A 12,959-nucleotide genomic window follows, 5' to 3' on the forward strand; every position below is an offset into this window, starting at 1 on the left:
ATAGTACTCGTTCCCCCTAGCCAGGATAAGAAATCTCATAATTCATAGGGCATTCTGGAGGCTATTCAGAAGAGTCTTGCCTTCATAGTAGGGACCCTAGACTAAATGCTGGTCTGTGATGCCTAACAATTTTTATTTTACCTATTTTTTATTTGTGAGACAGGGTCTTGCTCTGTTGCCCAGGCTGGAGTGCAAGGGTACAATCATGGCTCATTGTAGCCTCAACCTCCGGGACTCAAGTGATCCTCCCGGCTCTGCCTCCCAAAGTGCTGGGATTACAGGCATGACAACGGTGCCTGGCTCTAACAAATTTTAAAAGCAAGACCTAAAAGGATGAAATTATTTCCAAGTAACTTAACTGTGTTCCAGAACAAAGTCCAAGAATACTTAAAGGAATATAAAAACATCCAGTATCTAAAAAGGTAAAATTCACAATATCTAACACTCCATAAAAAATTACCAGGCATGCAGAAAAGCAGGCAAATATAATTCATAATGAGGAGAAAAATAATTGAAACCAAACCATAATTGATATAGATGATATACGTTAAAATTAGTGGTCAAGGACATTAAAACATTTAATATAGTTGTATTCTATATATTGAAAAGGGTGGAGAAAATTTCAAACATGTAAAGCAGAGACAGACAAAAATATAAACAGATTCAAAGTAAACCTTTATTTTATGCATATATGTATGTATTTATTTTGAGATGGAGTCTCGTTCTGTCACCCAGGCTAGAGTGCAGTGGTGCAATCTCAGCTCACTGCAACCTCTGCCTCCCAGGTTCAAGCACTTCTCCTGCCTCAGCCTCCCAAGCAGCTGGAATTACAGGCATGCGCCACCACATCCAGCTAATTTTTGTATTTTTAGTAGAGACAGGGTTTCACTATGTTGGCCAGCTGGTCTCAAACTCTTGACCACAAGTGATCCACCCACCTTGGCCTCCCAAACTCCTGGGATTACAAGTGTGAGCCACCACATCTGGCCCTCAAATCAGACCTTTAGAGGTGAAAGCTACAATGTCTGAGATTTAAAAATCCTCTGCATGGGATGCATAGCAGAGGAGACTTTGCCGAAAAAGGGGCTACTGAACTTGAAGACCCAACAACAGAAACTATCCAAAATAAAACAGAAAAAAGACTAACAAAACAAAAACCAAATCCACGACCCAGAGCATCAGTGAGCTATGGAACATCTTCACGTGGCCTACTGTATGTCTAACTGGAGTCCCTGAAGGGGAGGAAAGATATTAGGACAGAAAAAATTATTTGAGGAAGTAATAGTGGAGAAAATTATGAATTTGATGAAAAGTATAAACCCACAGATCCAAGAAGGTCTATGAACCTCAAGCACAAGAAATACGAAGAAAATTACACCAAGGCACATCATAATAAATTGCTCAAAACTTGTGATAAAGAGAAAATCATAAAAGTTATCAAGAGAAAAAAAGCATGTTAAATACAGAATCAGGAAGGAGGCAAGGATGTTTACTCGCAACACTTACATTCAACATTGTGCTGGGGCGGGGTGTGATGTCTCATGTCTGTAATCCTAACGCTTTGGGAAGCCAAGCGGGGAGGATGACTTGAGACCAGGAGTTTGAGACCAGCCTGGCAAATATAGCAAGATCCTCTCTCTTTACAACACCAAACCAAACCAAACAAAAACATTGTGCCAGATGCTGTACAGGTGCAGTAAATAAGAAAAAAAGAAACAAAAAAGCATCAAGACTGAAAAGGAAGAAGTAAGACTCTCTATTGTCAAACAACATAATCATTGTCAAAAAATTCAATGGGATCTACAAAAGCTACTAGAACTTATTAGTTTATTAAAAAGTACAGAAGATCAATGCATAAAATGATTACATTTCTTTTTTTTTTTTGAGACAGTCTTACTCTGCCCTCTGTCACCTGGGCTGGAGTGCAGTGGCACGATCTTGGCTCACTGGAACCTCTGCCTCCGGGGTTCTGGCAATTCTTATGCCTCAGTCACCCAAGTAGCTAGGATTACAGGCATGCACCACCATGTCTGGCTAATTTTTGCATTTTCAGTAGAGATGGGGTTTTGCCACATTGGCCAGGCTGGTCTCAAATTCCTGGCTTCAAGTGATCCACATACCTCGGCCTCCCAAAGTGCTGGGATGACAGGTGTGAGCCACTGTGCCTGGCCTGAAATGATTATGTCTCTATGTATGAATAAATGAAAATCAAGGCTGGGCACAGTGGCTCATGTCTGTAATCCTAGAGCTTTGGGAAGCCGAGGCAGGTGGATCACGAGGTCAGGAGTTCAAGACCAGCCTGGCCAAGATGATGAAACCCCTTTTCTATTAAAAGTACAAATAATTAGCCAGGCGTGGTGGCAGGTGCCTGTAGTCCCAGCTACTCCGGAGGCTGAGGCAGAGAACTGTTTGAACCTGGGAGGTGGAGGTTGTAGTGAGCTGAGATCATGCTACTGCACTCCAGCCGGGGCGACAGGGCAAGACTCCATCTCAAAAAGAAAGAAAAGGAAAATCAAATTTAAAAATATCATAGTAGCATAAAAAATGTGAAATATGGCCAGGCGCGGTGGCTCATGCTTATAATCCCAGCACTTTGGGAGGCTGAGGTGGGTGGATCACTTGAGGTCAGAAGTTCAAGACCAGCCTGGCCAGCATGGTGAAACCCTGTCTCTACTAAAAATACAAAAATTAGCCACGTATGGTGTCACACGCCTGTAATCCCAGCTACTTGGGAGGCTGAGGTAGGAGAATAGCTTGAAACCGGGAGGCAGAGGTTGTAGTGAGCTGAGATCGTGTCACTGCACTCCAGCCTGGGTGACAGAGCAAGACTCTGTCACAGAAAGAAAAAAAAAAAAAAGTGAAATACTTAGGGATAAATCCGACAAAGGATATATAAGACCTATACACTGAAAATGACAAAATAATAATGACATAAAGACATAATGAAGGGATATACAGTGTTTATAAATCAGAAGACTCAACATTTTTTAAACTCTGAGAAGTTTAATCTGAAATTCATATGAGAATTCAAAGGACCCAGAATAACCAAAGCAACTTTGAAAAAGGAGGACAAAGTTGAAGAGCTAGCATAAAATAATTTCAAACTTTATTATAAAGCTACAGTTATCAAGACCATGCAATACTGGCACAGAGATAGACAAATTAATCAGTGCAATGGAATAGGAAGCCCAGAAGTAGACCCACATATTTATGGGCAACTGAGATTTGGTAGAAGTACAAAGGCAATCCAATGAAGAAATAATTGTCTTCAATGAATGGTACCGGAACAACTGCATTCAAATATGTGAGAAAACAGATATTTGGTCCATACTAACAACCTGTATAAAAACTGACTCCAAATAGGTTATAGAACTAAATGTAAATCTACAATAATAAAACTTCTAGAAGAAGGTACAGGAGAAAATATTTGTGACCCCGGGTTAGTTAAAAATTTCTCAGTTAATAACCCAAAGCACAATCCATCAAAGGAAAAATTCATAAGTTAGACTTCATCCAGATTAAAAATGTCTACTTTTTGAAAGATACTTGAGAAAATCAAAAGACAAGCAACATATTGGGAGAAAATCTTTGCAAATTATGTCTCATAATGGGACCCCTGGATCCAGAAAATATAAATTGTCAAAACTTAATAATAAGAAAACCCAATTTTTTTAATGGACAAAAGATTTGAACACAAGCACGTTACCAAGTGAGATGGATGAATGGCAAGAGAAAGATGCATACTATCACTATTCATTAGGGAGATGCAAATTAAAACCCATGAGAGGCTGGGCACAGTGGCTCATACCTGTAATCCCAGCACTTTGGGAGGCTGAGGTGGGTGGATCACCTGAGGTCAGGAGTTCAAGATCAGCCTGGCCAACATGGTGAAACCTCATCCTACTAATAATACATAAATTAGCCGTGTGTTGTGGTGAGCGCCTGTAATCCCAGCTACTCGGGAGGCTGAGGTAGGAGAATTGCATGAACCCAGGAGGTGGAGGTTGCAGTGAGCCGAGACTGCGCCATTACACTCCAGCCTGGGCAACAAGAGCGAAACTCTGTCTCGAAACTCTGTCTCAAAACTCAGTCTTTTTAATGTTAGCCATTAACATATGAAGTGACTGTATCTTTCATACACTGCTGGTGGGAATGTAAAATGGTAAAACACTTTGGAAAACATTGGGCAGTTTCTTAAAAAGTTAAACATACACCTATCATATGATGTAGCCATTATACTCAAGTATTTACCCAAGAAAGATGAAAGCATGTGTCAATACAAAGCCCTGTATACAAATGTTCACAGTAGTTTTAATAGCCAAAATTGGAAACAACCCAAATGTATATCAACAAATGAATGGATAATCTGTGATAAATACAATGGACTGTAACTCAGCAATAAAATAAACTACAGATATACTCTACAATATGAATGAATCTCAAAATATGCTGTGTAAAAGAAGTCAGACAAAAAATAGTACATACTTTATGATTTCATTTATATGGAATTCTAGAAAATGCAAACTAATTTAAAGAGATAGAAATCATATCAGTGGTTACCTGGGGGATGGGGGTGGCGATGGCAGGTAAAAAGGAATAGGTAGGAGGGGCTAAAAAGGGGAAGCTTTTTGGGAGTGATAGTGGATATGTTTATTTCCACTATGATGGTGGTTTCACAGATATATACCTGTTAAAACAAATTATGCTCTTTAAATATGTTCACATTATTGTTGTTGAAAGATGTAACGTACCAAATTGAAATAAGTCTGGGTGTGGTAGCTCATGCTTATAATCCCAGCACTTTGGGAGGCAGAAGCAGGTGGATCATTTGAGGTCAGGAGTTCGAGACCAGCCTTGCCAACATGGTGAAACCCTGTCTCTACTAAAAACACAAAAATCAGTTGGGTGTGGTGGCACACGCCTGTAATCCCAGCTACTTGGGAGGCTGAAGTGAGAGAATTCCTTTAGCCTGGGAGGCAGAGGTTGCAGTGAGCCGACATTGTGCCACTTCACTCTGGCCTGGGCAACAGAACGAGACTCTGTCTCAAAGAAAAAAAAAAAAAGAAATTAAATGAAGTAGAGAAAAATTTTGCAAAATATTTGCCAGTTAAAAGCTATTCTGGGCTGGGCGTGGTGGCTCACATCTGTAATCCCAGCACTTTGGGAGGCCGAGGAGGGCGGATCATGAGGTCAGGAGTTCGAGACCAGCCTGGCCAACATGGTGAAACCCAATCTCTACTAAAAATACAAAAACTAGCCGGGCGTGGTGGTGCTTGCCTGTAATCCTAGCTACTCAGGAGGCTGAGGCAGGAAAACTGCTTGAACCCAGGAGGCGGAGGTTGTAGTGAGCTGAGATCGTGCCACTCCACTCCAGCCTGGGTGACAGAGTGAAACACTGTATCAGGAAGAAGAAGGAAAAAAAAAAAAAAAAAAGCTATTCTTTTTTTTTTTTTTTGAGACAGAGTCTCGCTCTGTCGCCCGGGCTGGAGTGCAGTGGCGCAATCTCGGCTCACTGCAAGCTCCGCCTCCCGGGTTCACGCCATTCTCCTGCCTCAGCCTCCGAGTAGCTGGGACTACAGGCGCCCGCCACCGCGCCCGGCTAATTTTTTGTATTTTTTAGTAGAGACGGGGTTTCACCGTGGTCTCGATCTCCTGACCTCGTGATCCGCCCGCCTCGGCCTCCCAAAGTGCTGGGATTACAAGCGTGAGCCACCGCGCCCGGCCAAAAAAGCTATTCTGAACATCAGAGAGGTGAACACACACACACACATACACTTACCTACAAACTCAAAAGAGACAGGTAGGAAAATTTAAAAAAAAAGAGTAGTGTCCATTTAAAATATGAAACATGTAACTTCACTAATGATCAAAGAAGTAAAAACGGAAATAATATAACACCTCATTTCACCCACAAAATTGGCAAAATAAGAGGAAAAAAGGTACTTTTTTTTTGGGTAAGGATATAAGGAAATAGTTTCATACATTGCTTGAAGAATAGGATGGTATGCTTTTTGACCTAGTAATACACTTTTGGGAATTCATACAAGGCAGTTTCTTGTTTGTTTGTTTTGTTTTAGCAAAAGAGGCGAGGCATAATTAGGGAAAGCACAGAAGGAATATGACGGTGCATATGGGAAATGTGACTTCTTTGACCTATAAGTTTGGGTTTCTTTGTAGCTTGTGTTTTATCTGAAGTTAGGTATTGAAATTTTGGGTAATTTTTTATTTCCTTCTTTTTGTTTCTATGTATTTTCTAAAATTATATTTTGCAAGGTCTATTACTTCTGTAATTAGAAGAAAAGTGATACAAAACCTTTTAGGTAATTTCAAATCTAACTATAAAGTACTGCAACAAAAAAATGGCAATATATATATTTCCAGAAAATAATTTGACAATAGGAATCAAGAAAGTTTAAGTAAGCTCATTTCTTTTAACCAAATAATTCTCCACATTGTAAACTATAACTGAGAAGAAAAAAAATTTTAGGAATTAAATAGAAACTCAAAGATTTTTATTTTTATTTTATTTTTTGAGACAGAGTTTCACTCTTGTTGCCCAGGCTGGAGTGCAATGCACGATCTCGGCTCACCACAACCTCCGCCTCCTGGGTTCAACTGATTCTCCTGCCTCAGCCTCCCCAGTAGCTGGGACTACAGACATGCATTACCACACCTGGCTAAATTTTTTTTTGCATTTTTAGTAGAGACATGGTTTCTCCATTTTGATCAGGCTGGTCTCGAACTCCTGACCTCAGGTGATCCACCCGTTTCGGCCTCCCAAAGTGTTGGGATTACAGGCGTGAGCCACCACGTTTGGCCAAAGATTTTTATAAAAGAATACTTTATCCCAATTTCATTAATATTTTTACTTTCCTTTTTATTTTTCTTTCAAAGATAAAAATACACCCAAAAACCCGGAAAATATTATTTTTTTCCATTTCTTAGGAGAAAGCTAAGTTGTACGGACAATACCTTTTTGTGTGTGGCACAAAATATTCCATATTGCTCAGATTCATTTTAGCAGCAATCTTCTTTTTTCTCTTTTATAACTTCAGTCCTTTGTATTTATGATGCAACCTATGGAAAAAGAAGAACAAAATACATAATTATCAGCAAAATTAAAGAATCATTAATTGCTCATGTGGTAGTTTTACATATTTACAAATGTAATATTACAAAGTTAAAATTTTATCTTCATCTCTTTGTGGATGGGAAATTTAAAAGGTAAGATGCTCAAAACAAAGATGCAAGCTACTCTTTCCCAGGCAATATCTGGGAAACAAATGTGTCATTAGATTTAAGAATCTATACTGAAGCTTCCACTGGTTTGTCTGTGTGCAGGTAACTTAATGGAGGCTACCAGTAGACAGCACTAATCTGACAGCACATGGTAATGCTACTGATTCTCTGTCAGTAAGGCTTCTGTTTTGAATTGCTTTTCCAATAGACATGATGATTTGCATTGATTACTCTACCTTTCCTTTCCTGGGCTCTCCTATAACCAATCTTCCACATTTTTAGGGTGATGATTATTACTTATTTTTTTTGAGATGGAGTCTCGCTCTGTTGCCCAGGCTGGAGTGCGGTGGCATGATCTTGGCTCACTGCAACCTCTACCTCCCAGATTCAAGCAATTCTCCTGCCTCAGCCTCCCAAGTACTGGGATTAGAGGCGTCTGCCACTACGCCTGGCTAATGTTTGTATTTTCAGTAGAGATGGGGTTTCACCATGTTGGCCAGGCTGGTCTTGAACTCCTGACCTCAAGTGATCTGCCCATCTTGGCCTCCCAAAGTGCTAGGATTACAGGCGTGAGCCACTGCGTCCGGCTGGGGTGATGATTATTTTTAAATTATCTATTAAAGAAGTACATGCCCAATGTAGAAAACCTGGGAAATGCACACTATTAAGAAAAAAATCCGGCCGGATGCAGTGGCTCACGCCTGTAATCCCAGCACTTTGGGAGGCCAAGGCGGGCGGACCACGAGGTCAGGAGTTCAAGACCAGCCTGACCAAAATGGTGAAACCCTGTCTCTACCGAAAATAAAAAAATTAGCCGGGCCTGGTGGCGTGCACCTGTAATCCCAGCTACTCAAAAGGCTGAGGCAGGAGAATCGCTTGAACTCAGGAGGCAGATGTTGCAGTGAGCCGAGATCGCACCACTGCTCTCCAGCCTGGGTGACTCCATCTCAAAAAAAAAAAAAAAAAAAAAAAGGAAAGAAAAAAATCCATAATCCTATCCAGGCAAAACTCCATTAACAATCTGGCATACTTTTCTCCATGCACGTATTTATTTCTGCCTGCATTTTTAAAATGCAGCTGAGATCACATTATATGTGTAATTCCATAGTTCACCTCTTTTATCTAACTCTATGACTATTTTGCCATGTCACCAAATACTGTTCACAAAGGTCATTTTAATGACTGCTTAATGTCTGTCTTATGGAAGAGCTGCAATTCATTCACAACCATTTCTCCACAATCAGAAACCAAGGCTGTATTCAACCTTTTGTTGAACTATTGAAAATTATTGTGTTGGGAAGATCTTGGTGCCTACTACTTATCTACATTTTGGAGGCTTTCTTGACAATGGCTTTCTACAAGTAGAATTATTGGGACAAAGAATATGACAATTTAAAACCTACATATATTGGAATAATTTTTAGATGCTTGACTAGTATTGTAGATGAAGGCCTTACAGGAAAAAACTAGAAAAAAACTATGGACTTCCATTTTCACATTTTTCTTGCTGAGAATATCCCACTCTTGTCTCGTGCCTATACTTATAAACTGAAAGTTTTCATTATTTTTGTTACTCCTTCCGATTCTGTCTGTGGCTGTGGAATGCTTTAGATTAACTGGTAGCTAAAACTTGCCTGAATTCAGCATCACATTTTACCTAACCACTAACCAATCAATAACTGCAACGTTTGCATGTCTACTCTGCTAATGTAGTCTGACTATAGCTCCAATAAACTAAAATATTCTTTATGACATCATATGAACACTAGTTGCTAAATTTCTAAGAAAGTAGTTTCAGCCGGGTGCAGTGGCTCATGCCTGTAATCCCAGCACTTTGGGAGGCCAAGGTGGGTGGATCACCTGAGGTCAGGAGTTCGAGACCAGCCTAACCAACATGGAGAAACCCCATCTCTACTAAAAATACAAAATTAGCTGGGTGTGGTGGCGCATGCCTGTAATCCCAGCTACTTGGGCAGATGAGGCAGGAGAATCGCTTGAACCTGGGAGGTGGAAGTTGCAGTGAGCCAAGATCACGACATTGCACTCTAGCCTGGCAACAAGAGCAAAACTCCGTCTCAGAAGAAAGGAAAGAAAGAAAAGCAAAGAAAAAAAAAAGAAAAGAAAACAAAAGAAAAGAAAGAAAGAGAGTTTCAAATAAGGCATCTTACAAATCAGGAAACATTCATTCCTAGAAAATAGTTTTCTCTCTCTTTCTTTCTTTCTTCTCTCTTTCTTTCTTGCTTTCTTTTTCTATTTTTTGAGACAGAGTCTGGCTCTGTTGCCCAGGCTGGAGTGCAGTGGCAAGATTTCAGTTCACCGCAACCTCCACCTCCCAGGTTCAAACGATTCTCATGCCTCAGCCTCCTGAGTAGCTGGGATGACAGGCTCGTGCCACCATGCCGGGCTAATTATCCTCTCAAATAGTTACTAACTTTTACATAATTAATTTTCTTTATCTCTCTCTTCTTTTTTTTTTTTTTGAGACAGGCTGGAGTGCAGTGATGTATCGGCTCACTGCAACCTCTGCCTTCTGGGTTCAAGCGATTCTCCTGCCTCAGCCTTCCAAGTAGCTGGGATTACAGGCGTGTGCCACCACGCCTGGCTAATTTTGTATTTTTAGTAGAGATGGGGTTTCGTTATATTGGCCAGGCTGGTCTTGAACTCCTGACTTGCGATGATCCACCTGCCTCAGCCTCCCAAAGTGCTGGGATTACAGGCGTGAGCCACTGCGCCCAGCCCACTTTTACATAATTTTCTTAAAATGCATGCATACTCTCTTCATCTTTGGTTGCCAAGCTCTATATATGTTCTAAAATTATCTCTCTAAGACTTCCAGGAATTAAGCCTTCCCAGTTTTATCTTTTCTTTGTTTGCTTTTCTGCTACAATATTTCATTGCTATTGAGGCTGAAGACAGTATTCCTGAAGTTCATCCATTAAACCTAAAGGATATTTTCAATTTTCTTCCATTTTACTACCCCCACTTCCTTCTTCATAAATGTCTCTTGGATCCCATGAAACTGTTTTCTGTTTTTCCAAATTATTCTGATTATACTTCCTCTTCTCTCTGATGCCTAAATGATGTGTTCCTCTAAGGATTTCCCCAAGTCCTCTGTGTGACTGCAAGCTGCTATCTTAATTTCTGCCCACTTAATGGTTTTAAGTAATACTGTGTCACTAGACAGTACTGACCATTATTCCAAGCCCCAGTCCCGTATTTTCAAATATCTATTTGGCTTCTCCCCTAAATGGCTCACATACACCTCCCATTAATTTTACTCTCTTTCCCTGTCCCTTACATTCAATTAATTCCCAATTTCTGCTTCAAATATTTCTTTTGACCTGTTTTTCCATTTCTCTGGCTGGCATTCATATGCTCTCTCCTTTTCTTCTCCTCTTACAGCCTCTATCTTTTCTGGAATTCGAAAAACACTATTACCTTAATCATCTTTCTAAAGCATGGTTCAGATAATATCACAGCTCTGCTCAAAACCCTTCAAAATCTCACTACTTCCTATGGGATAAAGAATAATAATAATAATAATAACTTTACCTAACGAACATTCAAAGCTGGCTTCAAACCACTAGTCTAACCTAAATTCTTAAACTCTATAATCAGCAAAAAAATATACATTTGTATATACACTTTGTATTTCATTTCTCACTTGGTCTTTGTCTAAGTTGTCTCCTCTGCTTATAAGGCCCAAATCCCAACTATTCTCACAGTCCAGCTAAATGTCACTTCTTTTTTTTTTTTTTTTTTTTTTTTTTGAGACAAAGTCTGGCTCTGTCTCCCAGGCTGGAGTGCAGTGGCGCGATCTCCACTCACTGCAAGCTCCGCCTCCCGGGTTCACGCCATTCTCCTGCCTCAGCCTCCCAAGTAGCTGGGACTACAGCGCCCGCCACCACGCCCGGCTAATGTTTTTTGTATTTTTAGTAGAGACGGGGTTTCATCGTGTTAGCAAGGATGGTCTCGATCTTCTGACCCCGTGATCCGCCCGCCTTGGCCTCCCAAAGTGCTGGGATTACAGGCATGAGCTACCGCGCCCGGCTAAATGTCACTTCTATGAAACCTACTATTTTCTCCCTTTGCTTCAGTTTTCAACACACATAGTTAGTACTCTAAAACTGGATGGCAAGTGCTTCTTCAGAGACGGATAATTGTCTAAGTCCACATTTGGATTAATCATTGTAACCCCTGATATTTTTAAAAATAAAAACAGTTTTATTGAGATATAATTCATCTATCGTACACTCTGCCCATTTAAAGTGTACAATTCAATGGTTTCTAGTATATTCACAGATATGTACAACCATTACCAACCAGTTATTTTTAGAACATTTTCACCACCATACATACACACACAAAACCATACCCTTTAGCTATTACCCCAGCCTCACCCCACCCCATTCCCTCCATTCCTAAGCAATTTACTAACATACTTTCCATCTTTATAGATTTCCTTGTTCTGGGAATTTCATATAAACAGAATCATATAATATGTGGTCTTTCATGACTGGCTTTTTTCACTCAGCATGTTTTCAAATCCAATGCATAGCATGAATCAGTATTTCTTTTTATTGCCAAATAATATTCCATTGTATTGATATGTCACATTTTATCCATTTATCAGGTGATGGACATTTGGACTGCTTTACCTTTTGGCCATTATGGATAGTGCTACTAGAATTATTCATGTATAAGTTTTTATGCGGATATATGTTTTCATTTTTCTTGAGCATATACCTATGAGTGGAAATGCTGGGCCCTACGGCTTCTTTAAGTAGCAGATATTCCATAAAAATCTGATGAAATCACCACCTTCCCTGTTCCATTTCAATCTTTCCTTTCCCCAAAAGATAAACAAGAATATTTTTTCTTCTAAGAGGATAAGATGAAATAACAGGCATAAAATAAGTTTTTCCCTCTTCCTTGACCTCCTGCAACCTCAGGTATTACATTTATAGTGAGAATGTAGAACTGCGCCAAGAATGTAGTATTTCAGGTTTTAGGCCTTTGGGCCAAATAAACAATCCAACTAGCATGGAGTAGAAGATTTCATCAGAGATGTGCAATTGAAATAATTTTCTTCACAAACACTTCTTTATTCTAAGAAATGGAAACCTTCTAACAATGGTAATCAAGTAAATTATTTCTCACAGACATTCTAACTTAGTATAAGAAAGAACACTGGTGGCGCATGCCTGTAATCCCAGCTACTTGGGAGGCTGAGACATGAGAATCACTTAAGCCCAGGAGGCAGAGGTTGCAGTGAGCCGAGTCACGCCACTGCACTCCAGCCTGGGCGACAAAGCAAGACTCCATCTAAAAAAAAAAGAAAGAACATTTGATAGAGAGTAGAAATATATATATTTTAAATAATTTTCCCTTTCCCAGAAACTTCAAGAAAGATGATTCATTTAAGATCTTAGTTGTGTTTCAATGTTTTTTTCAACAATAATGTTCTTCTCAACAATGTTTTTCTCTAGCAGCACTATCCTGGAGCTAGTGAATTTGAAAACTCCACAATATTTCAGTATTAATAAAGTAAATAAGAATTAGAATGTTTCATACTGGAAAGAATTTTAAAGATACACCATTTCAACTCCTTTTTTTCTTTTTATACTCAGTCTCAGAAAAGTTAAGCATCACATCACACCTCTGTGGCAGCATTATCCCCAAATTAAAATCCTGGACTTCTGGCCAGGTGCAGTGGCTCA

General features: G+C 39.8%; 1 protein-coding gene across 12 annotated transcripts in view; it reads right to left on the minus strand.

The window, feature by feature from the left end:
- The window catches only part of TAOK3 (TAO kinase 3), a 229,242-nt gene that overhangs the window by 114,743 nt on the left and 101,540 nt on the right, over nt 1–12,959 (minus strand). For 7 of the 12 annotated variants that reach the window (XM_055235583.2, XM_055235581.2, XM_063614549.1 and 4 more), the window contains one exon: nt 6,973–7,077. The gene's annotated coding sequence lies outside the window, so the exon portion shown is untranslated. Of the gene's footprint in view, nt 1–1,506; nt 1,684–6,972; nt 7,078–12,959 lie in introns of all 12 variants that reach the window. The other 5 variants (XM_055235584.2, XM_063614552.1, XM_063614554.1 and 2 more) reach the window with 1 other exon arrangement.

The sequence above is a fragment of the Symphalangus syndactylus genome, chromosome 13 (genome assembly GCF_028878055.3).
Source record: "Symphalangus syndactylus isolate Jambi chromosome 13, NHGRI_mSymSyn1-v2.1_pri, whole genome shotgun sequence".
In the NCBI taxonomy this organism is placed as follows: Eukaryota; Metazoa; Chordata; class Mammalia; order Primates; family Hylobatidae; genus Symphalangus; species Symphalangus syndactylus.